This window comes from Podarcis raffonei, chromosome 10 (assembly GCF_027172205.1).
Source record: "Podarcis raffonei isolate rPodRaf1 chromosome 10, rPodRaf1.pri, whole genome shotgun sequence".
Lineage (NCBI taxonomy): Eukaryota > Metazoa > Chordata > Lepidosauria > Squamata > Lacertidae > Podarcis > Podarcis raffonei.
In genome coordinates, this window is record NC_070611.1 from 46,704,525 (window position 1) to 46,728,618 (window position 24,094).

The 24,094-nt window shown below is 44.7% G+C and overlaps 1 protein-coding gene across 2 annotated transcripts in view; it reads right to left on the reverse strand.

Annotated features, from left to right (window-relative positions):
- Positions 1 to 10,963, reverse strand: part of CACNA1I (calcium voltage-gated channel subunit alpha1 I) — a 288,035-nt gene extending 277,072 nt beyond the window's left edge. For both annotated transcript variants that reach the window (XM_053405099.1, XM_053405098.1), the window contains exon 1: positions 10,191 to 10,963. The gene's annotated coding sequence lies outside the window, so the exon portion shown is untranslated. The remainder of the gene's footprint in view (positions 1 to 10,190) is intronic.
- Positions 10,964 to 24,094: the final 13,131 nt, after the last annotated feature.

A 24,094-nucleotide genomic window follows, 5' to 3' on the forward strand; every position in this document is an offset into this window, starting at 1 on the left:
CATTTCTATATCCTTGGTGGTATTAAAAAAAACCCCTTCTAATTTATTATCATCTGTAAATTTCATTAACATGCTATTTACTCCTTCCAGATAGCTAATGAAGATGTTAAGGACGATGGGACCTGAGAAGGAGGCGGAGAAGAGCCTGGAAGCTCCCAGGAGAAAAGGGATTGGAGCTGTCCTGACTGCTAGATGCCTCAGGCCAGGATGTTTAGCGTTGGCGGCAGGAGAGTGGAAGCTGAATAAAAAGCTCTTTGCCTCTCGCCTAATATTCCTTATCTTATAAACTACCTGTTCAGTGTATGAGGAGGTCTTTGTTTCTCCAGGGTATTTGATTAAGGTCAGAATATTTATCGGCATAACAAACACACACACAATCCTCATTTTCTTACAGAGTTCCAGCCTCCAGCTGTACAATAATCACTGAAAGTAAAGTCTTTTGCGCATTTGTTAAACTACAGGACCTCACAGGAGGCAGTGATGGCCACCAACAAATTCATGGAGAGTAAAGTTATCAATTGCTATGGCCCATGATGGGCTATGCTCTGCTTCCATGGGTCAGAGGCAGTAATGGTTCTGAATAACAGTTGCTTGAAACTGCAGGAAGGGAGAGGGCTCTTGTGCTCAGGTTCTGCTTTCAGCTTTCTCACAGGCATCTGGTTGGCCACTGTGAGAACAGGATGCTGGACTAGATGGGCCATTGGCCTGATCCAACAGCCTCATCTTACGTTCTTATTGTCTATACAGTGGTACCTCGGGTTACAGACGCTCCAGGTTACAGATGCTTCAGGTTACAGACTCCGCTAACCCAGAAATAGTACCACGAGTTAAGAACTTTGCTTCAGGATGAGAACAGAAATCACACGGCGGCAGCGGGAGGCCCATTAGCTAAAGAGGTACCTCAGGTTAAGAACAGTTTCAGGTTAAGAATGGACCTCCAGAACGAATTAAGTTCTTAACTCAAGGTATCACTGTACTGGAGAATGTGGTTGTACAAAGGCCTGCTTGCACTTTCTGGGGATTCAGGTGTCTCAAGCTGAGGACTAGACTAACCTTAATGCAGAGTACAGAATAGGGTCTTGGGCATGAAACTGTTACCCAAGAGCAAAAAGGAGGGTTTTTGTGCTGGATTTCTTTTGAACTCCTCAGCATTTCCACTATGATGGCTGATCCCTCATTGCCAGACATGGGAAACAGCGGCCATGCTCCCAACTGGAGGAAAGTTTGAAATACACATAAGCTGGTCAGCGAGGTGTGCAGAATACCAAATTTCCTGCCGGGATAATTTCAAGGATAGAACAGCGTGTGAGTGAGGGAAGCTGTATATGCGTGCAAGAGAGAAAATATGCGCTGGTGTACCTTCCAAGAAAAAAAAATAGCCTAGAAATATGCCTCACTACGTTTCAGCCAGGTCTAGAAATATGAACCACTCCAAGACCCATCTAGCCTTCACTGATCACAATATACCTTACATCTGACCTGCTTCTGTCTCAACAATATATGGAAATCACAAAAGAGTCAGATCACAAAGCAGAGTCTGCACCACTGGAAGGAGCATGAACGTACATTGTTGCTTCCGGCAACATCACCCTTACTCAAGCCACAATGATTTCCTGTGCTCCTGATTTATTTCCAAAAAAATTGTAGAGGTCAGGGGTGCCAACTTGAATAAAATATTGGGGGGCAGGTAAGTCCTGCCCCACATAATCAATCACAAAATACAGCATACACACACCATTTGAACTGCAATGTCCACCAACTTTGGGGGCTTCTGCTCCCTCAAATATTATATTGGGGGCAGCCTGAAGATGTGCTGTGCTCTGGACAAACCAGGCACCTAGTGTTCTTGCCACCTTCACCAAGTGAGGGAGTAGGGTGCACACAGTATAGTATCCTATGTTTAATACTTAGGCCAACCCTCTGTTTGTTGTGGCTCCACTACAACCAATCCAAACAGCTAGCAGATTGGAAACACACCTACAGGGGAAATAAAAATCAGGGAGATTCCCAATAAACAAATGTTATTTGCTAAGAGTTAGAGGTGGCTCTTCTATGGCTCTCCAGATGTTTCCAGATGACAACTCCCATCATCCCTGCTCACTGGCCTTGGCAGGTGAGGCTAATGGGACTTGGGACTTCAACAATATCAGGAGGGACACAGAGTTAGCCTCTCCTGGGTTAAAAGCTGCTTCCTGGTGACCCATTTCATGAACACTCAGCCAGATTTGTTTGTTGTCTGGGTAGATCATCATCCCACACTTTCCTTATCAGGAAAAGGTCTGACCTTTAGGGGAAGAGGGTTTGTTTTGCAAGAGCTCCAAACTGGCTTCAATAATGCAGTCATAATTTGTAGAGATGTGACTGAATCCCACCAGATAATAGTGACAGTCTGGAAGTATGGAAGTACACAGAATCACACCAATGGAGACCTCAGCAAGACCATCAATAAAAGTCAAAGGTGCAGACCGTAAAATCACCCACATCTACATGCCAGATTTGTTCATCTTAACCATTATTAACCCAAATACCAAACATACAAAACCATTAACTACTGCTACAAATACATTTGTACATTAATTCAGATAAATTTACAGCAAATGATGCTTCAACCTACAATAGTTAAAGTGGGAGGCATTTTCCAGTCTTCCAAAACACACAAACCATTCCACTTTAAGGGATTGTGTGAGTACACTTTAGGTTAATTAATCCTGGATAGAAGATATGGGTGTATTCAAGGTTGTGAGGACGTTTTCCTAAATAGTCACTGAAACAGTAGCAGAGCCTGACTCTTTACCAGCCTGATTGTGCGAAGAAAGGGATACAGTGGTACCTCAGGTTACATACGCTTCAGGTTACAGACTCCGCTAACCCAGAAATAGTGCTTCAGGTTAAGAACTTTGCTTCAGGATGAGAACAGAAATCGTGCTCCGGCAGTGCGGTGGCAGCAGGAGGTGCTTCAGGTTAAGAACAGTTTCAGGTTAAGAACAGACCTCCGGAACAAATTAAGTACTTAACCAGAGGTACCACTGTACTGACTTCATAAACCAATCCTGAGAATGCTTTCAAAAGAGAGATTCTAATCTAATAGAGTGATTAAAATGCCAGAACCAGAGAGTGGAGCATAACCCACATCAGCTCATTTGAGCTAAAAAAACAACAACCTGTACTGTAGTTATATGAATATCAAGGACAGGATGGATGTGGGGGGAAATACACAAACCTTGCTATGATCACAACTGAGACACACCTTAAGAAATGAAGTAAAGTTATCATTACTTCAAGTACAACTCCTGAGGGCCACATAGCAGCAGTGAGTGGCATCAGAGGAAAACAGCCTTTGTACAATAGGCTCCCTTCCGACTAAGGCAAAACCATGACTTCAGATCTATGCCTCTCCATCCTCTACCCAGGCAAAGAAGAGGCATCATCACATTCAAGATAATGGGCCAGCAAAGCAAAAGTGCTTTACTGGGGTGCAGAGCAAGGCCAGTCAGGACAGGTGTGGCCTAGGAAAAGAGGAAATAGTTCCAAGGCCAGATAAGAGAGGCCTAGAGGGCCATATATGCATCTGAGGTTTCCCACTCCTGCTCTAAGGTTCCTAGTTCAAGGATCCCTGAAACTGTGCCTCACCATTCTTACTTTTTGAGCTACCTTGAAAACCCTCCTCCCCACTGTCTTCTGTTGCTAAAGCACAGCAGACATGGCTTTAGTGGTGTACTGCCGGCTACTGGAAGACAAGGTTGCAACATTATGATCCAGCAGCTACTGGAAGACAAGGTTGCAACATTATGATCCACATGTGGATCTACCACAAGGCCACTTAAAATTAAGTGCAGAAAGCACTACTAATTTATTACATGATGCCCTATCTGCAGTGTGTGCAGTTCAGGACAGATCCAGAGGTGTTGCTCTCAATGTAGAAAAATTTGGGTGGTTGTTGGCCTACCTATCTGAAAGGTCAGTTTTCATCTACAGATCCCAAGCAATTCTCAATGCTTAAATGGAAATAATGTTTTCCAAAAGTAGTTTAGGCTTTGGCCTCTTTTACTATTTCAAAAGAGCCTGAAGTGCTCTTCTAAAAGTTATTATTAATATGCTTTTACTGTACATAGCAAATGTTCCCTCATTTGTCCTCAAAACAGTTCTGACGTAAGCTACTATTCTCCTTTTACAGATGGAGGATGAAGGCTAAGAAAGTGATGTTCCTAAGGTACAGGAAGAGTGGTCATGCTGAACTCAAGGCTCATGGATCCAAGCCTACAACACTATCCATAGGTCTACGTGGCTTTTGGTAAATGATGCATGGCTCATTTCTCTGCCCACAAGCTCATGTCAACAACTTTAAACTAGGTCAAGCACTACATTTAGAACTGGACTGGTTCACTTTCTGCAAGAGGGATGATAATTCCAAGAGACCACCAGTGTGATCCCATGAGTAACTTGTGGGATATGAAGAGCTGGGTTTGTGTCCTAGCTTAAACAATGAACTCACTGGCTAGCTTTGAGGAAGTCCCACACTATCAGTCACCACCTGTGCATCCGCACAGGCAAGATTCAAACCAAGAGCCTTATGGCTCAGGCACCAGCTCCCTGCAGCATCAAAGCACTGGGAGGTGAGAATGGGCAGGGCAAGCCAGCTAGGAGTTTGCTATAGCAGCCCATATTCCTCAGGGCTTGGGGAAACCCGGTGGCGCTTGGAGAGCATAGAAAGCTGCCAGTGATTGATGCTCAACCTCTGAGTTATGGCCTGATGCTACTACAGGATATCAAGACCTGCTAGCCTCATTGTGGATAACTTGCCCCTAGAGGAGGCCACTGTGTCCTCCCACTGCACAACCAGACTTCTTCTACCCAACCTGCTTTCTTCCACATTATCTGTCACTGACCTGTCCTCTGCCGCCTCCATTCAGTCTGCCTGCCCAAAAACTCAGTGCATGCGCACTCTCTTTTCCTGCCTCTGTTCCAAAGTTGCACAATGGTTATGGGAGTCATGACAAATTGATGTGGGGGAGGGGGGACAGACAGACGATGGAGCTGATAATTGAAAGGCACACTTTACAAAACAGCCTCTTCAGATAATGAACAACATGGGGCCCGTTCAAGTGCAATTGAGTACAGTATGTCCATAGTGGCTTTCTCTAACTGTACAATACCAAATAACAAACGTACACCAAAATGAAAGGCATACTACATCCAAAGCCCTCAAAGCACCTTGCCTATAGAAGCCAAGAGCCATTACGGTCATTTTTTGGATGGGGAAGTGACGACAAGTTTACACATGCACATTCATAATGCAACAAGTGCAACATCAAAGGGAGACCAGCATGTGTGGAACAGCCATCTGATAAACAGTTAAATTATCACAGACAGAGCTTTGAAGTCACTGCAGACGCAATGCTTTTCAACGCAGGTGATTCACATGTTCAGCTGTGAGACTTCAAGCAACAAATCACTTGGTGAGGAGGCAGCTAGAATGCCCACGATTCTGTCAGTTGGTTTTAAAGCAGAGAGACCCTGTGGCCTTAATCCTAAAATACAACGGGTCAGCTCACGCAAAGGTCCATTGACTTAAACATAGCCCACCGGCAGGTATAAAGACTCAGAAGCAGGCCCTAGGCTGTTGGACCAGTTTTTAGAAATATACAGCTTCCAGCGAATCAGAGCCTGGTTATTTTAATGAATTCTGCTGCATTCACACAGTTATGAGTCCAATGGGATTGGATTTGTTTGTTTTTTAATTGTTGTTTCTCTTTTGCAACAAGAAATAAACAGGAATAAAACCCACCCCACATTTCTGCATTTCAAATCAAAGAAAATGCATCAAACGACTTCTGTGTGTCATTATGTGCAGTGGCTGAGATTCTAGTCTTTCCCTTCCCCATCCACAAGTGATACAAGTTTATCCTCTCCTCTCCTACTCTGAAAATCTGCAATATTTGGGCATTTCTTTATTGAAGCACAAGGCTGCTGTAATAAAGTGAGTTGCACCAGGCAGAGCTTTATGGAGTTTCCCAATCTGGATTCACTTGGGAGATGCTGCAACCGTCACGACTGAAATGCAGAAGTGGACCTGGGGCTGGAAGAAGCAAGGAGGCCAGGAATGTCAGAGCAAGCAGAAAGGACAGTCAGGTATGGAAGTGCATTGAGTGAACCAGAAGGAGATGAGCTGGAGAACAGCGAGGGTTTGCACAGCAACACACATACTGACAGATTGATACACAGCCTTACAGACTTTTCACGTCTCAAAATTCCCCTTTCTCCCCACAATTCCTTATCCTTCTCACTACATGAAGTGCACTAGCTATTTTGCAAACCACAGAAACTACTCGCTGCGGCCTTTGTTACACAAGTGCTTTGGGGCTGTGTGTCCGGATTGCGGATTGCTGCCTGTTTCTCCAGATGCACAATTTCACACTCAGCAGAAGTGTGGAAAGATGTGCTGGAGAAAAGAATCATAGGACTGCCTGAGATTTTAAGGAACGCAGTTCCTTTGGGCTGTGTCACCTGGGTTGACTCTGCAAATCATCACACTATGCCCTTTGAACTAAAGGCAAAGAGACTGACACAGGCCTTCATGCTGCAAGCATGCTCAACAGCTGATAAATCTTTCAAATGGAAGCACCCCAGCCTTTCTGCACACAGCTGCTGTACCAATAATATTTACCTCTCACTCTCAGTAGTTCTGAGCCAATGTTGGCAGGAGCTCTTGATGGACTTGACTGCTTCACCTGGCTTTTGGGGAGCATGGTCAAACCAGCAGAAAGTGGAGTCTTAGCATTTGCCATGCATTTATCCTGTTTTATATGTATCTGTTTCACATATATTTGTGGTGGTAAGTCATTGTTATGCACCTGAAGCAATGAAACAGTATAGGAAAGAACTGAAATATATAGAAATAATTCAGCAGTGGTGAGAAATCCCCTACTAGGGGATAAACAGTATGTATCATGGAGATGGAGGACCTGCGGCCCTCAGATATTGCTAGACTACAATTCCCATCATGCATTGCTCATTGTTGATATTAACTGGGGCAGATGGGAGCTGGGGAGTCCAGCAACAACTGGAGGACTACAGGTCCCCTATCCCTGCATGGGGTTCATGGTGGAAAGTGTGGCAATGTTCAGAGTGCTGAACTAAGGAGACCCAAGTTCAGATCCCAGACTAATCTGCTTAATAAACAGGATAAAGGTAAAGGTACCCCTGCCCGTACGGGCCAGTCTTGACAGACTCTGGGGTTGTGCGCCCATCTCACTTAAGAGGCCAGGGGCCAGCGCTGTCCGGAGACACTTCCGGGTCACGTGGCCAGCGTGACAAAGCTGCATCTGGCGAGCCAGCGCAGCACACGGAAACGCCGTTTACCTTCCCGCCAGTAAGCGGTCCCTATTTATCTACTTGCACCTGGGGGTGCTTTCGAACTGCTAGGTTGGCAGACGCTGGGACCGAGCAACGGGAGTGCACCCCGCCGCAGGGATTCGAACCGCCGACCTTTCGATCGGCAAGCCCTAGGCGCTGAGGCTTTTACCCACAGCGCCACCCGTGTCCCCTAATAAACAGGATAACCCCCATGTATTTCACCCAGAGTTCCTTGAAGAAAGTGTAGGGATGAAAGAAAGCTGTGGCAGCACTGGAGTGGATTTCTCCATGCATGAGCCTTTCCTTTTTACATCTTGGCTGGATTGAGTAGAAAACATAAAATGTTTGTGCCCCAGTTCAGTCTCCTGTATCCAACAACTCCAACAGACAGCATAATATGGGGAGATCCAGCAACTCCACCAGGATAAACATAGGTGCATGGGAAGCTGCCTTAGACCAAGTCAGACCACTGGACCATCTAGCTCAGGGTTCCCACACAGACTAGCATTGACTCTGCAGGATTTCAGACAGGGAGTCTTTCTCAGTTCTACCTGGAGGTGCTGGGGAGTGAACACGGGGCCTTCTGCATGCTCTGACACTGAGCTCGGGCCTTTCCCACAAACCCATTGCATACGCAGCATCCTCTAGTGCTCTTGCCACCTTCACCACAGTGAAGTTGCAACTGAAGTCGCAAAGCTTGAAATAAAAATTATGTAGAAAAGCAAGGGAGGTCACTCCTAAGCACTTCCAGACATACAGTATTCACCCTTCACCCACAGAATTAGCCATCAACGCCCCTTCCCACTGTTGCACAAAGAGGTTGTGCTTCTGAACCATACGGAGAGGCAGGTGCCAGGTCTGCTCTGCATGTTGAGCTTGCAAGTGCCCAGGCACATGCTTTCTAGTGAGATGCCTGGGAAACCTGCTTTCCCCATTCTTTCCAGAAACAACAGGACACACTCACAAATGCCAGCCGCAGCTGGATAACTACTGCCCCCTTTGTAAAGCGGGGTAATGTGACATTTCTTCCAAAGCTAGTCAGGTGCACAAGGATGCGTGTCCATGTGTCACTGGTATGAGGGTGCACCTGCACCCTCCCCTGCAAGAAGATGGTGACCTTCTAGAAGGCTTGTCTAGACTGAAAGGGAACATCTCCCTTGCAGCCCACCCACCCCATTTCAGCCAACAGAGAATGATATGCCATTAATACCGTGATATTTTGCAGCTTCACAACCCACTTTAGCTTGTTGGAATGTGTGCAGAGAATCTATCAAGGCAGAGATCCATCCAAGATCCCACACACATATGACACGACCTATAAGGCTGAGGCTTCTCCCACCAGTTCCACCACCCCATGGGTAAGTAATTTTGAAAAAGTTGCTTTGGGAGAATTGGAAGCATCGCATCCAAAACAAGATGAGAGGGGAGGAAGTCAAGAGTTTGGTGAGCCCTCCCTTCTCAATTGCTAATAAGAAAACAAACCATTAATTACCATCCCGGTTTTTGGAGAGATCAGCAAGCTTGCTATATGAAACAGGGGAACTAATGCCAACTATCACTGGAGAGTGGCTGGAGAGAGAAAACCAAAGCCCTAAACAGAACCAGACAACACCTCTCTCATCAATCTTTTTCCGCCTAGAAGGAAAACCAGTGTGAGCTGGGGGTTCCTTTTTGTTGTTTTTCATTTTCTAGGCAATGACTGTTATTGAAATCATCCCCCTTCCCTGACATCCCCCAAACCTCCAGCTACTTCTCATCCGACTGTTGCCTGTGTCCATGAAACAAACTGAATTCACTTGAGTGTTGCAAAACGATACAAAAGCAAGCAGGTGGGGGGAGAGAAGAGGAGAGAGGTGGGAGGAAGAGACTGCTAAACATTTGCCAGTATACATAATTCCCCCCCCCCTTTTTTTATAAGCTCTCCCTCTTGGAAACAGCTTTCCCACATGCTCCAAATAATGAGAATAATTAATCATTTGTTGCATTATAAAGTGTTTTCCAACTGCTATCCTCTCCAGAGCACTTTGGGCTACTGCACAGACAATTGCCAGGAAATAACAACCACTGTAGGATTACTCCCCAAAAAAACAAATTAAACAACAACATTGTGAAGAGATCCCAGGGCTTTTAAACACAGAGTCAAATTAAGGGGTAGGAGCAGCAGCAGAGCCAAACATCTTTTGCTATGAGATGGTTTAGCCAAAAGTTAAATAGAAAGAGGAAAGCCTGGTCCAGGAAGGGGGAATTTCTGAGCCCTCCCCATTCTTTTCCACCCCCACAGAACAATAAGGAACCCATGTCAGATATCATATGTCCTTCATACCTGCTATGCCATATTTAGAGACATACAAGAACACACATAAAGGGAACATGTTATTGGTCCTACGCACACAGATCTTTTCCTGGAACAATTTTGCAGATATATCACTAGTTACATGCCCTGCACACTCGATCACCACCCCACCTTCCCCATAGAAATGATGATCACTTATGGGATAAACAGAAGCAGCGGGAGCCACACAGAGAGAGGCTTGGTCTGTTTTTTAAAGGTTATTATTTCTACCGTTCGAGGAGGAAACAGGTGCGGAAGTGAAACGCTTATGGGGAGAGGATTCCAAAGGGTCGCCTCCAACATTAGTCAGGCTAGACCCTCTGAAATGAACGGGCATGCCTAACTTGGGTCCCTTCATTGCATTTCGATGGGTCTACTCTAAGTACAACTTAGTTGGCCACAGCCCCCAAGTTCCCTGTTTTTGTTTAATTAAAAAGAAAAGAGCAAACAAACAAACAAAAGCCACCCAGGCAATAGGTTAGCCAGGTGTGTTCTCGTCACCTACCTTTGCATGGAAGAGAAATATCCGAGGAGGAAGGGGTGGGGGGAGTCCAGGTCCAGAGAAGTTTGAAAAAGAAGGTACTTTGACAAAATTCCCAGCCGGGGGGAGGAAAGAAAAAAGACACCCCACACGCGCGCGCACATCTACAACGGGGCTCCCCCCCCAAAAAAGAAGACGATGAGGATCAGCTGAGCGCCGGGGAGTGGAGAGTATGCCGTTGCGTTAGATCCATAGCTGGAAGCGGCGGCGAGGGCTGGGAGGCAGGAGAAGGTTTAAAGGGGAAATACATGGTAAAAAAAAAACGTGCCTCCGATTCAGGCTGGAGTCCGAAGGTTGGGAGCCTGAGCTGGAACTCTTGGCGCGCGCGCCCTTGCGCGTCGGGGTGGGAAAGGGGGCTGGATGGAGAGGGGGGAAGGAAGGAGAGCGGGCGAGCGAGCTTCCCAGGAAAGAGCCAGGTGAGCGAGAGGAGGAGGGAGGGAAGGAGGAGAGGTGGAAGATGGCAGGGGAGAAGTTTGGTAGGGAAACCTGGAAGAGGAAGAGGAGAGGGTCGTCTGCCGTTGCTTTCTCTTTCTCCCGCGCTGTGCCTTATGCTAGGCTCGGCTCAGGCTTCGCAGAGTGGATGCACCGGGAAAGCAACCGAATCGCTGAACAGACAGAGAAAAATGCTGTCCTTACAGTGACACCAAATGTCTTTAGGGGAAACCTACAATTACTGGAAGGCAATTTTAGGGGAGAAAGGAAGGGGTGAAGCTCGCTCGTTCGCTCTCCCCATCCCCAACACACACACACAATTCTGCCCCAGCTCTCCGCTGTTGGACTCAAGATGACTGGTTAACAGGCACACACACTATGCGTCTTCATTTCCAGTTTTTCATCTGAGAAGGACTTCAGGTTTCTCCCTACAGGTTGGGAGGAGATTGGGAATTTACCCCCTTTTCAGAGAGATGGAAGGTACTTCCAGAGGGGAACTTGGTGCTATAAATGCGTGGGCTGCCAAATGGGTCACTGATTGGCAACAGGTTTTTGTTGTTAATTGGATTTTCCCTGGATATAATCTGGATTAAATTTGGGGGAAATGTGGGCTGGTGTTTGGACGATAATGACGTTTGGATGCTGCAAAACAAACAAACAAAAACCACTTGTATACACCGATCCCACAATAAACACATGTCTGGAGGCACCTAGAACAAAACTGCTGCTTCTTGGATTGCCAACAAGTCACTTCCAAGCAAGGATCAGACTGAAAACGATTCACCAAAAATATGTTGTAATGTGGGTGTGGAGAGCAGGCAACATGTTTGGTTACAGGGAGTTTGGGACTACAGTGGTACCTCGGGTTACATACGCTTCAGGTTACAGATTCTGCTAACCCAGAAATAGTACCTTGGGTTAAGAACTCTGCTTCAGGATGAGAACAGAAATCGGGCTCCGGTGGCGTGGCGGCAGCAGGAGGCCCCATTAGCTAAAGTAGTGCTTCAGGTGAAGAACAGTTTCAGGTTAAGAACGGACCTCCAGAAAGAATTAAGTACTTAACCCGAGGTACCACTGTACACTCCTAAATTAGGATTATGGCACATTACAGATGGGCAAATATGCCAAATTTTGTTTTCCTCAGTTTCTCAATTTCCAAACGTAAATTCACTTTTCCACAGTTCCACATCAGTTTGCAATTTAAAAAAAACACACATGAAAATTAATCAGCATTTTTGTATGACTTTCTAACATACACACATTTGCATGTAACTCTGCCTAACATATGCACTTTTGCAAAGCAACTTTCCCTAATAGAGTGCATTTAATATGTTATTTTCACTAATATGCACATTTTTTTGCTCTCTGTGTACCCCCGTATATGTGTGCACATTACTTGGCATTGCAAAATTAAAAGAAGTGCACATTTTGAAGGATGACTGTGTCTCAGTTCACATATTGTTTCAGAAAATGTGAATTGGGTAGCTTCAGTTTTAACTTCAAACAGAATCAAATGTCTACCCCATCTCTCTGCAAGCTGGCACTTAACAAGTCATTCCATCAGAACCTTTCAAAGGAAAGTGCGTGGAGGCACTACTTCATAAGTTGGTACAAAAACATACTCTGACTTCTTCCACACTTATCTAAACAGTTTGAAAAGGTGCATAAGCCCTACTGATGTGTTCAGAGTAAATGTATCTGGGCTTAAAGTGGGGAGGGGGTGTCAATCTCATATAGGTGTCAATCTCATGTGGGTACCCATTTGGACATCTAGAGGACTTACATTGAAATTATTATTATCATTATTTTATTATTTATACCCTGCCCATCTGGCTGGGTTTTCCCAGTCACTCTGGGCGGCTCCCAGCAGAATAGTAAAAACACTTAAACTAAATATATAAGATCCATGTACTGACAGTCACTGTATTCACAATATGAAATGATGGTGAGTTGCTATTATTAGTATATAATATTTTTTCCCTCTTTATTTCCCCCACTTCTTATTTTTACATTCTCTTTTTCCTTTTCCTCATAAAAGAAAATTTGCTTTAAAATAATAATTTTTTATATGTAAAAAGTGGGGAGCTGCAGGCATGCCAGCCCCACCACCAACATCCCTATATGCACTTCAGACTGGCTCACGTTCAGCGTGAAGATCTGAAGAGGGATTCTAAGCACATTTAGGTGAACTTTGGGCACATCCAGGTCTGAGTTTATTGTAGAATTGGTGCTGTAGTGTTTATTATATTTATTTACACCATTTTGATACCACTTAATATATAAAACTATATCAAAGCGGTGTAATAACAGACAGCTTAAATAACAAACATTACAAAAATACAGAGTTAACACTCTTCACACCCTGTTCCAAGCACAATAGGTTTGGTGAGTTTCCCAGGAGGCCCCAAGGATGGAAAAAAGGACACCCCTCTACTCATAGTTTTTTCCCCAGTCTCTCTTCCTTTTCTTCTCCAGCTGCTTCCCTGTTCCATGCTTGTATTATAATGTAGCAACTATTATCAGTCAAACCACTTTATTGTAGAATGGGCATCCACACCACACTATCAAAATTAAAGTCCACACTCTTTATGCATGTAATCAGGACTTAACATGCACTACACAAAAACTATTCATTGCTAGTGTAGAAGTTCCTTAGCACATTTGGGTGGTGGTTTCTTCAATCACATCCCCTGCTTCTGTTTGCTTTTCACCTGAACACAGTCTAGCTTCATAGAAAGATGCATAGTTTTCCCAATTAGGCTGCACCACATTTTTGGATAAAGGCATCTTTCCTAATAATCCCTAGCCTTGGGCTGGATACCCATCATTCTCTGTCCACTCACGCAGTCTCTTGCACTAAAGGATGGGTGAGTTTTAATGTTGTGAAAAAGGAATCAACAGTTGTGCTAGTGGAAACTCATTGCGCAACAGATAGTGCAATTTTATCTCTGACAAGGAAGGTACTTTTGGCAGGCAACGGAAGATTTTCTGTTTCCATGTGTACCATGTGGCATGATTCATTTTCTTGAGTCTTGCTTAGCTTATCTGCAACCAACTTGGCATGTTGAGAATGTGGATTGAGTGGATCCATGCAGAGCTTGGCACGGTGGTGGTGGTGCTTCGCTGTGCTCTCAGTTTACAGCTCAATCCAGATTTGTCGCATCACCATTGACCTACTTTTTGCTAGGTTTGCAGCATGGAGCATGTGACATAACTCACTTTTTTGAGCTTTACTACTCTTAGCAACCAATTTGGCATGTTGGGAATGTGGGTTGAGAGAATCCATGCAGGGCTTGGCACATCATACAGTGGTTCGACTTCATTGTGCTCCTGGTTTGCAGCTTATTCCGCATTTACTGCACCTCTGTTGACCTACATTCAATAGATTTGTGCTAACGCACTATTCTTGTAAGTTTAGATGAGAATATAAATGAAGCAGATTCCCGGTATGCCAAACATGGGTATGTGAAGGGGCTCTTATTCCTTCACCTGAAAGCCTCCCTAGCATGCTGCATCTTTCATGCTCTGGTTTTCTGTTTATATATGAATGATGTAGGCTGTGTACACACTAAGCTTTTTGTGGCACAAAAATGGAGCTTTCTTGGTCTGGAGTTGTTTGTGCTCATCCTCAGCATGCTGATTGCAACTAGAGTGAGTCTAGATCCTGTCATCCACAAGGGTGAGCATGGCAACTTGATACATGGTTAAAAACCTTCCCCTTGATGAGGTTATCCATGCCTTTTCCTCTCTGCACATGCCCCAAATGAAGAAGGAAGTGGTGGCTGAAACACTGGTATATGTCTGCCCACAAAATCATTGGGCAGGTGTGGACACACCCACTCATTGCCAGGACCACCCACATCTGTTTTCATCTGTTTTCCAAGTGGACAAACTGCAGGGTAATGTAGAATCACTTTGCAATGAGTTTTTATTTTTCAAATGAAACTGGTTTCTCAAGAAGCACTTTTCAGGAGCAAAAAGTATGCAGTAGATTGAAATTGTGTGTGGACTACACGGGAGGTGTGGGGGGTGGAAAGTATTCAAGTCTCTATTGATTCTAAAACAAAACATTTTGTGGATGCAGTCACAGTCTGTTGGGGTGTGTGTACTCAGTCCAGTAAAGACCGGACTAAGCAGCCTTCACTTTCCTCCCAGCTCTGCAGCAAGTCTAATGGGAGTTCTACTGTCCCTCCATCAAAATCATTGGGCCAATGACTTCCTACTAGGTTCAAATCATTGCTACTCTATTAAAGTAAATTGACCAGAACCACAACTAGCCAAAAATCATTTTAGCTCTAATGCAGTCAACATGCCCTTGAGAACTACAGGGTCAACTATCTCTACCAAAAAGCAAGCAGTCTTGCCCCCTTTTCAAACCAGAAAAGTGCAAGAGGAAATCAATGCCTTTTATGTTTCTTTTCTGCCATAAAAGATCTTGCTATATAGAGTTATTTCAGGCTTCCTCAACCTCGGTCCTCCAGATGTTTTGAGACTACAATTCCCATCATCCCTGACCACTGGTCCTGCTAGCTAGGGATCATGAGAGTTGTAGACCAAAAACATCTGGAGGGCCGAGGTTGAGGAAGCACGAGTTATTTTCTTCCTTCAAAGATTTTGTGGAGGCAGATAGATTAGGCAATCTGTAACATGGAACGGCATTAACTATTTTTCATTCAAGCACACACTAAATTGGGTCTGACTTTAAGCTTCTCCACTGTCAGGCATCTTTTTAGTGGCTACAGATATGAGCACCATCAGTTAGAATGATGCATGCAGATGAAGCCCTTTCTCTCCTTCCCTCCCAGTTATCTTTCCCTGGTGATTTAGAACGGTGTGGAGATCGAGAGACAGACACCCAGTTGCAAGGTAACCCCAGCTCTCTGGTTTTCTGTAACAGTTTGCAATACCTCAGGGAGCATAGTAAGTCCATAATATTTTCCCTGTGATCCAGTTTGTCCTTGCAACTGTTTCTGCTTCCACCTCACATCAGGTTCCCAGTGGTGCATCCTGTGATGTTGATCAAGGGTAGGTGTAGTAGCCTCTGAAATGCATTTTAAACAATGCTTTAAAATATGAGATTTGAGCATGGCAGTGCAAGAGAGAATAAAGATCAATGATCTCAATCAATTGTAGAACTGGGCAGTTCATGCAAGGAGAAATATAAAATATGAAATGTATAAAATGTAAAGTACAGTATTACACACAGAAAAGAAGTGTCAAATATAGTGTAAGATTGAGAGTACTTAGTTAACAAGTTAGTAGCATCAGTTGCAGTAAAATATTCTGGGGTTTGTAATAGATAATAGGCTAAGCACCCTCTCGCCAGTGAACTCTTGATCTGGAGTGCAAGGTTCATAGTGAAAGGCTTGCAGTTGATCATCTCCCTAAAGGAAACACTTAAGAAGAGCCTATTGGATCAGACCAATGGCCCATCTAGTCCAGAATCCTCTTCTCACAGTGGCCAACCAGATGTCTATGGGAAGTCCAAAAGCAGGACCTGAGTGCAACAGCATCTCCTCACTTGTAATTCCCAGCAACTGGTATATAGAGGTGCTTCTGAAAATGGTGGTAGAACATAGCAATCATGGTTGGCATCCATTGATATCCTTATCCTCCATGAATTTGTCTGTTCCTCTTTTAAAGTCATCCAAGTTGGCAGACATCGCTACCTCTTGTGGGAGCAAATGCCATAGTTTAAGTATGTGTGAGGAAGTATGTCCTTTGGTCTGTCCTTGAAGCATCCAACATTCATGTTCCTTAATAAACCCTGGTTCTAGTATTATGAGAGAAACTTCTTCCAAGCCACTTTCTCCAGACAACACACAATTTTATACACCTCTATCATGTCCTGCTTTACTCCCCCCCCCAAAAAAACCCCCCTCAAGGTGGTAAGGTCCCTCTGAAAACACTGTATCACCACATCCGAACTGGTCCTCTGTGTTCCTTGTTACCAAGCTGCACAGCTCTATTTCCCCCCCACTCTTGCTGTCTTCCCCCCCCCCCTCAAAGAGGACAGGCTGAGAAAGAAGGATTTCAATGCTATTGCACAAATGATAAATCAGAGCATTATGATTTCACATGTCTACAGTACACCAACAAGCCTTTTCGGGGTGGAGGGGAGAGAGAAACGCAATTGAATTTATTCATGCATGAATATCAATGTGAGAAGGAGAAAGAGGGCAGTGAAGAGACTGAGATGTTGGAGATGGAAAGAGAGGAAAAGGAAGAGAGAGGAAAAAGTGGCGGGGAAAGAAAACAGGAGAGCTGAGGGAAGGAATGTTAATAATAAAATGCTATGAGTAGAAAGAGGAACAAAAAGGTCCAACTGCATCTTCAAGGCATCTTCTATTGATCCAGGCTGCCTGGCATTATTTTGAACTTAGACTCACAAACTCTTCATGCCAATACAGGGAGAAATCTATGAGCGAGGGCTGCGGAGGACAGCCCAGCAGGCGAGAGAGAGAATGTCTTGATTCATTTTTCATACAGATGCTCATTTGTGAAACCTATTAAAAAAAGTGGAACTCTTCTGAACTTGCTCAGATAGAAACTTGGTGTATAAGCCACATGGATTTCAGAGAGATTAGATATATAGATATCCACACCATACATTTAAAGCAGATGCCTTCCCTCAAAGAATCCTGAGAACTATAGTTTGCTCATGTGCATTAAATGCGCTTTAAATGTATGAGGTGGGTGTGAACAGAGAGAGAGTCTAAAAACACTCACTATTTAACTATTCATACTGATACAAAACACTTTGCTGTCTGAGGTAAAAAGAAGATGGCCTCCATCAGTGGCCACCCCACCCCAAGTCCATATAGTGAAGGAAACCAGACTGGCAGCTGAGCCTTATCCATTGTTCCAGGCACGTTTTGTAACAGGCAATTTCATAAACGTGAGCAGTTTCTGAGCTCTGGGCACAGTACTGCACCTAAAATTTCAGATTAAAATTGCCACTGTTAATCAGAAGTAAATCCCAACCAAGTTCAAAGGGGCTTCCTCCCAAGTAAAGCGTGCATGGATTGGGGACCTGAAAACTTTTTAACCCAACATGTTTTGTTTACGTTGCCTTGTTTAATCTAATTTAATGTATGATGTGCTTTTAATCTGAAATATATTAGCCACTTCGTTATCATGGTTTAAGGAGTGCATGTTAAAGTGTTATCTTCCTCAGACCTTCACAGTGATGCTTAAAATAAAAAAAAATAATTGGAGTGGGATCATTGAAGGACCCTTGAGTCTTATGTTTGTGAACTGTATGAGGTGGGTGTCTCTGCCATCAGTTGTATAGGCCTTTAATATGTGTTGATTGTGGTACCAAAAAGATATATTTATTTGAAGGAAAGGGGTATAGGAAGAATCCAGGGCTTGTCTGCAGAGTGGAAGGAAAGGAGGACCTTTTTCTGCCTTCCCACATCCAGCCATTCTCTGAAGCCTGGAGAAGCAACCCTCATAAAAATATTAGGGGGGGCCGACAGGGGAAGTATGGCTTTGTTTTTTGCAGTCTTCAGATGAGGACAAGACCATGTGAAAAATGAACATAAGATTTCAGCTGCAGTTCATTCATTTTCAGCTTTGTATTCTTGTTATAAAAATGTACACCTGGACATTCTGTTGTTGCACCCATAACCTAGGTTTACAGTGCCATTTAGCTCCTAGCTTTCATATCTCAGTTTCTAACATTGACCTTTTTTCAACACTGATGACAGGACAATATTCCCCACGACCCCTGAGGGAATCAAGCTACCTTTGAGGACACAGAGCAGGCTGGGGGTGCGCACTTTGCCACCACTCCACACCCACAAGTGTCTGCCGCCTGAAGCAGCCCCACTCACTTTGCCTCACATCAGCCATACCCAGTTGGGTGCCCTCCCTGTGTTGTTCAGCTACACCTCCCATCCTCCCTGACCATTGGCCATGCTGGCTGGGGCTGATGGATGTTGGAGCCCACAGCACCAAGAGGTTGGGGAAGGGGCTGCTCTATGGCTTCTGAAAGAAATAAAGAAAGTGCCTTCCTTTTCATCGCCTGAATCGATGGTGCTCAGTGGTAAAGAAGGGAAAGCGGTACATTTTCAGTTCTAAAGAGCATTGGAGCCTCCAGGAAAAGGACTTCAATGAGAGCGATTGGTTTTATTTAGAGGGGGCGAACTACTATCCATTGTGACTTGGCTGCAAACAGCTTCAGAGAAAGGGGATGCCAGTAGGGGACAGGGAGAGAAAGAAGATTCTCACAGACAAGAAGCAGCTTTGGGTCAATGGCTGTCCCCAGGGCAAGTGGATGGGCAGGCGGGATGACGTCCTCTCTTCTTCTCCCACGCTTCTGACCAATCTGCTTTGCAGCATTTAAAATGCATGAACACCCACATCCCAAGGGGAAAGGCAGGCTTCCTGGTTTCCAGCTGTTCCGCCACAGCCAATGTTTGAATTTAAAGGGTCCGTCTTACAAAAACTTGACCTGTTCACACCTCACCTTCATCCCTATAGCTGTACCACACCAGTGATTACCAAGGATGACTCCATTTTGATGCTATTGGTATGCATTGTGACAAACACCAACAAGTATTTTGGCACGTTTTCCTCTGCTGTTGCGGCCAAAGGCAGTGAACTTATAAAAGCCTCCCAACAGCTGCTTTTGCTCAGCTCTTCCTTGAAAACTACTATCATCATCATAATCAATAATAACATTTATATACTGCTTAATATGCAAAATTCCTAAGTGGTTTACATAAAGCACAGTAAGATAATTATTTTTTAAGTAAGAAAGAAAAATGTATATAGAACATTGAAACTCAAAAATACAAAGGAATGCATCAGTGAAAAGAGTGGTGAGGAATTCTGACACATAAGTCTTTATGCAGCTAGACATACAACTATAAAGGCATGAGCATGTAAACAATACTGTTCCTTTCCACAAGCACTTGATCCAGCATCAGCCACTACTTGTGGCTTGTTTATATAGCCAGCTGACTGGAGAGGACATGTTCATCCCGGTCTGATCTTATGCAATCGGAACCAATATATGTTTCTTAATATTCATGAAAATTTTAAACTTTAATATGACAAAATTCATATAGTTAAGAAAACAAACAAAAAAGCATGTCTTTTACCAAGGTCTCTTATTTGCTTGCTTCCACTGCCTGGGAAATTTACTCTCTGCCTCAAACCTTTTCCCCAAGCTCAGACCTTCTGCTTGCAGTTGGGTTAAGGACAGGGGAAGTTTATCATTTAAGGATGAACCTGTCAAATTCAGAATTTTTGAAACAATATGCAAACCAAAATTCGCACTTATCTGAATTTTGCAATGCAGTTCTCCAACCAGTACTTGCAAAAATGTATACATCAATGGAAAGTGTGGATAAGAATCAAAGGAAAGTGTGAATATATTAATGGAAATAGCATACAAAAATGCATATTAGGGGAAATTGCATATAAAAACATGATTATTAGATGTTCACACTAAAATGCTAATGAATTTTCCTGGGGATCTATTTTTGTTGTTGTTAAAGAAAACCCCTGCAATTTGCTGCAGTAATGTGAAGAACTGAATTTAAGATTAGAAAAACAAGAAACAGAGAGAACCAACATTGACAGATCCTTCCATCCCTAGGTTGGGCTCTACATGTTCTCTAACCAAATCCTCTCTCAGCTTCTTATATGCTTTACCATGAGAAGATGTCCCATCCGCAACTTATCCTCTGCAGCGGGATGGGCTGGGGAGGGTGATAAGGGGCAAGAGGACCAAATGTCATCACCACCACAAGTCCTACCACATGGCTGGTGCTTCAGTACCACCTGCAGGACAACAGCTGGCAAATCACTTGGGCTGAGAGCTCCTGCCAGTCTTGGAAGGGTGGGGGGAGTCCTTGCATTTCACAGAGCTTTGTGTTGAACGTGGATGTGTAATAGCAGGACTGAAGCATAAGCGCCACAAATCCTCTGCCAGCTTGCTCTCTAAACAGAGGGAGCCAATGAGAGCCGGCATGTGTTTCTCAGCTTCCCACTACAAAAAGGGTATTAGGAAAGGCAGAGCTGGGGGGAAGAGAGAGAGAGAGAAACTGAGTGCATGAAGAGAGAGTGGGATCCAACGCAGATGGAAGTTGCCACAGCAGAAGAGGAGAAGAACTTCTCAATCTGTATATTTAGCTCAGTGAGATATATATACAGAAATCTACAGCCAACTCAGCCACTTCAACCCCCTCCCTGCCGGAGTGAGTCATCAGCTCTGAGATCTAAAGTTAGGCTCATGTCACAGCTTTATATTTTCGTGTTCTCTCTTCTCTCTTTTATTCTCTTGCTATTTTCAAGGGTGTGGGGCCTCGAGCCTGAATTTCTGGGAGGAAATAAATAAATAAAGAGCGCACTGCCAGTCGTGAGTGGGTGGTAGTGGCTGCATCACCTTCTTCCTCCTCTTGCTGGGTTTTGCACACAAGACAGGCTCCTCACATATCAAGGCAGGATACACCCTGACCTTCAACAGCTCCTCATCCGATGTTCATGCCAGCCGTGGCATGCACAATAGCGGTGACTCATAGGAGCTCGTGCTGGCGTGCGTAACTATGGCATTTATCGGAGGCCCGGATGGCTTCATCAGCGGGACTGATGAGACACAGCAGGTATCAAATCACCTGTTTGGGTTTCATGACAGCTCCCGTGCAAGATGCAGGGCTAAAAAGTATCATTTCTGCCGCCCCCACCCCTGCTGCCACTGTACCCATGGGAGAACCAACATAAGCCCATTGTTTAGAGTGGCACAGGGAGGCAGTGGCTTGGCAAGGAGCTGAGGTTCAGCTTAAAGGGGATGTCATTATGGGGGAAGATAGTTCTGGTGCCTGGCACAATGCCCATTTGGAAAGTGTGTGTCCTGCTCTGGGTGGTGTAGCGATGGTCATACATCTGAGAGAATTCAGAGGAGGCTTTTGAGAAGCTGAAGCTCATTTTGCAGGGAGATGGATGCACATTCATGTCCAACCTTTGTTCACAGGGATTGCCTCCAACCAAGCTTCCTGCCTTAGCTGTACCTGTATTGACTGCATCCCACACCATCCTGCCTGGTCCTGTCACTCTGTACTGCAAGTGTTAGCCATTGTGGAACCAGTGCAGCCAGGCCCAAGGGCATAGCCAGGATTTGGGGAGGGCAGGCTTTTTCTTAGGGGGGGCAGACCATGAGTTAGCTATGTATTCTTATTGATATTTATTTATTTTGGGGGGAAGCTGCCCTTCCCTGCCCCCCCCCCGCTATGCCCATGGCCACGCCATCTCTAAAGCAGGAGTCAAAGAAGAAACATTCCAAAAATAAAGTACCTGCAACCCCCTTTTCCCCACACAGAAACAGAAAAGCTACATTGCAAACTGCAGAGCTGCATTTTGCTTCCTTCATTTCTGGTGTACAGCTCATCCCAAAACAAGATGTCTATGATTTGGATGTGCTCTTGGAATGAAAGGACCAAGCAAAGCAGAGATGTTGTTGGACTACAGTTTCCATCATCCCTGGCCATTCTCCATGCTGGCTGGGGCTAATGGGAGTTGGTGTTTGGCAACTATCGGAGGGTCACAGGTTACCCAGCCCTGAGCTAGGAGATGGAAGCAGAAGAAAGAGTATCTGAGGCATTGGGCAGTCCCACTGAGAAATACAGAAGGTGTGCACAAGTGAGATCTCTGGAACCGTGTTACCATCACCGGCACAATGGAAATGGGAGGGACTTCAAGGCATGCCAGGCTGCCCTCTGATCACTGGCTGCTCATCTGCTCCTTGGACATTAGATGGGAGACAGCAGGGGGACCAGAATCTGGAAGAGTGGTGAGCCTTTAGGGCAGAGATGGTGAGCTTGTGGCCCTCCGGATGTCATAAGACCACCACTCCCATAAGCGAACTCTTCTCTTCTTGTTCAGATGGAAACTCAGTGTGTAACCCACAAGGATTTGGGAAGGGGTGGGTGGGCGGAAGGGAGATATCCACACATTTAAAGCACATTACTTCTTCCAAAGAATTGTGAGATCTGTAGTTTCCTAAGGGCACCGGAAATTGTAGCTCCATAAGGGGTAAACTACAGTTCCCAAGATTCTTTGCCACCACTCCACATATATCAGTGGCTGCCACCTGAAGCAGACGCAGTCACACTGCCTAATGGTAGGAAATGTACCAGCCCTCTCCTATTCAATGCCTTCAACTACACCTCCCATAATCCTTGTTTGGTGGCCATATTGCTGGGGCTCATGAGAGCTGAAGGCCCCAAACATCTGGAGGGTCACATTTGCTCTAGGGAAATCTCCAGATGCACCTGTGCCTCTCTGTGTGTGTCAGAATCCAAATGATTAAGAATTGAAGCCAACTAACCTTCTTGGGGAAGAAAGAAAGAAAGAAAGAAAGAAAGAAAGAAAGAAAGAAAGCAGGCGACTTGGCAAGGGAGGCCATGAAGGAAGCAAGAGATACAGAGATACATAGTTCTCATGTGAAGAGATAAAAACTATTTACAGAAATATAAGCCTTAGAAGACAGAAACAACAAACAAAGCATGAAGCGGAGAAGGGAAGAGTAATGAGTGTGATAGTGTTCCAGTGGTAGGAATCGTCCAAGAGTGGAATTCAATTTAGTTCCTCAGTTCACTCTGCCAAGGCAGGCAGGCATGGAGGTGAGGAAAACGGCACTCTAGATTTCAAAAGTTTATCTAAAAATGGGGGCAAGATGAGTTACTAGAACACACTGGTACAGCTGACTTTCAAAGTGAGCCTGTGATGCAATGCTGGAGTGGGGGCTTGATTGTTTGTCTCACAGTTCAGCAATCTCAAAGCTATTGCATCTCCTTTCCGATTCCTCAAATGACTATTTCAAGGAAGCAAACCCCAGCCACTGAGTCTCTGCTTCCTTCGCAACTTGGCCAAGATCCTTGATTACCACCGTCCTCCTTTACCATACTCTATCGTGCTTCACCAGGGCTATCCTGGGGGTTGGGAACCAAAACTGGGGTGACCACTCTGGACGCTAAGCTTTTGGGTGACATTCCTGACACTGGTGGCCACAGCTGACAGCCCTGCAGCCCTACCCAACCCTCTGCCCCACATTCTCTACAATACTTGCAGCAGTGTTTCAAAATTAAAAGCAGTAAGGAGAAACAACTACAAAGATGGAAAAGAAACTACATACACGTACACACACACACACCTCTACTTCAATCTGGTATTCACTCCCAAATAGTTTATGAAGAAGACTCTCTCTTAGTCACATGGAAAGAATCCTGCTCCAGGAGAAAGGACAAGCTATAACAAGATGTCAGAACATATTGACAGAAGGATGGGTGTTTGGAGAAGCTTCTCTGGTTACTGCAGCCAAATCAAGGAATTGTATTTGACTCTTAACACCTCGGCCAAACTTATCGTGCCAGGGATTTGATTCAATTTCAGGCTAACAAGTTCACTGTTATCGAAAAGGTTGCACT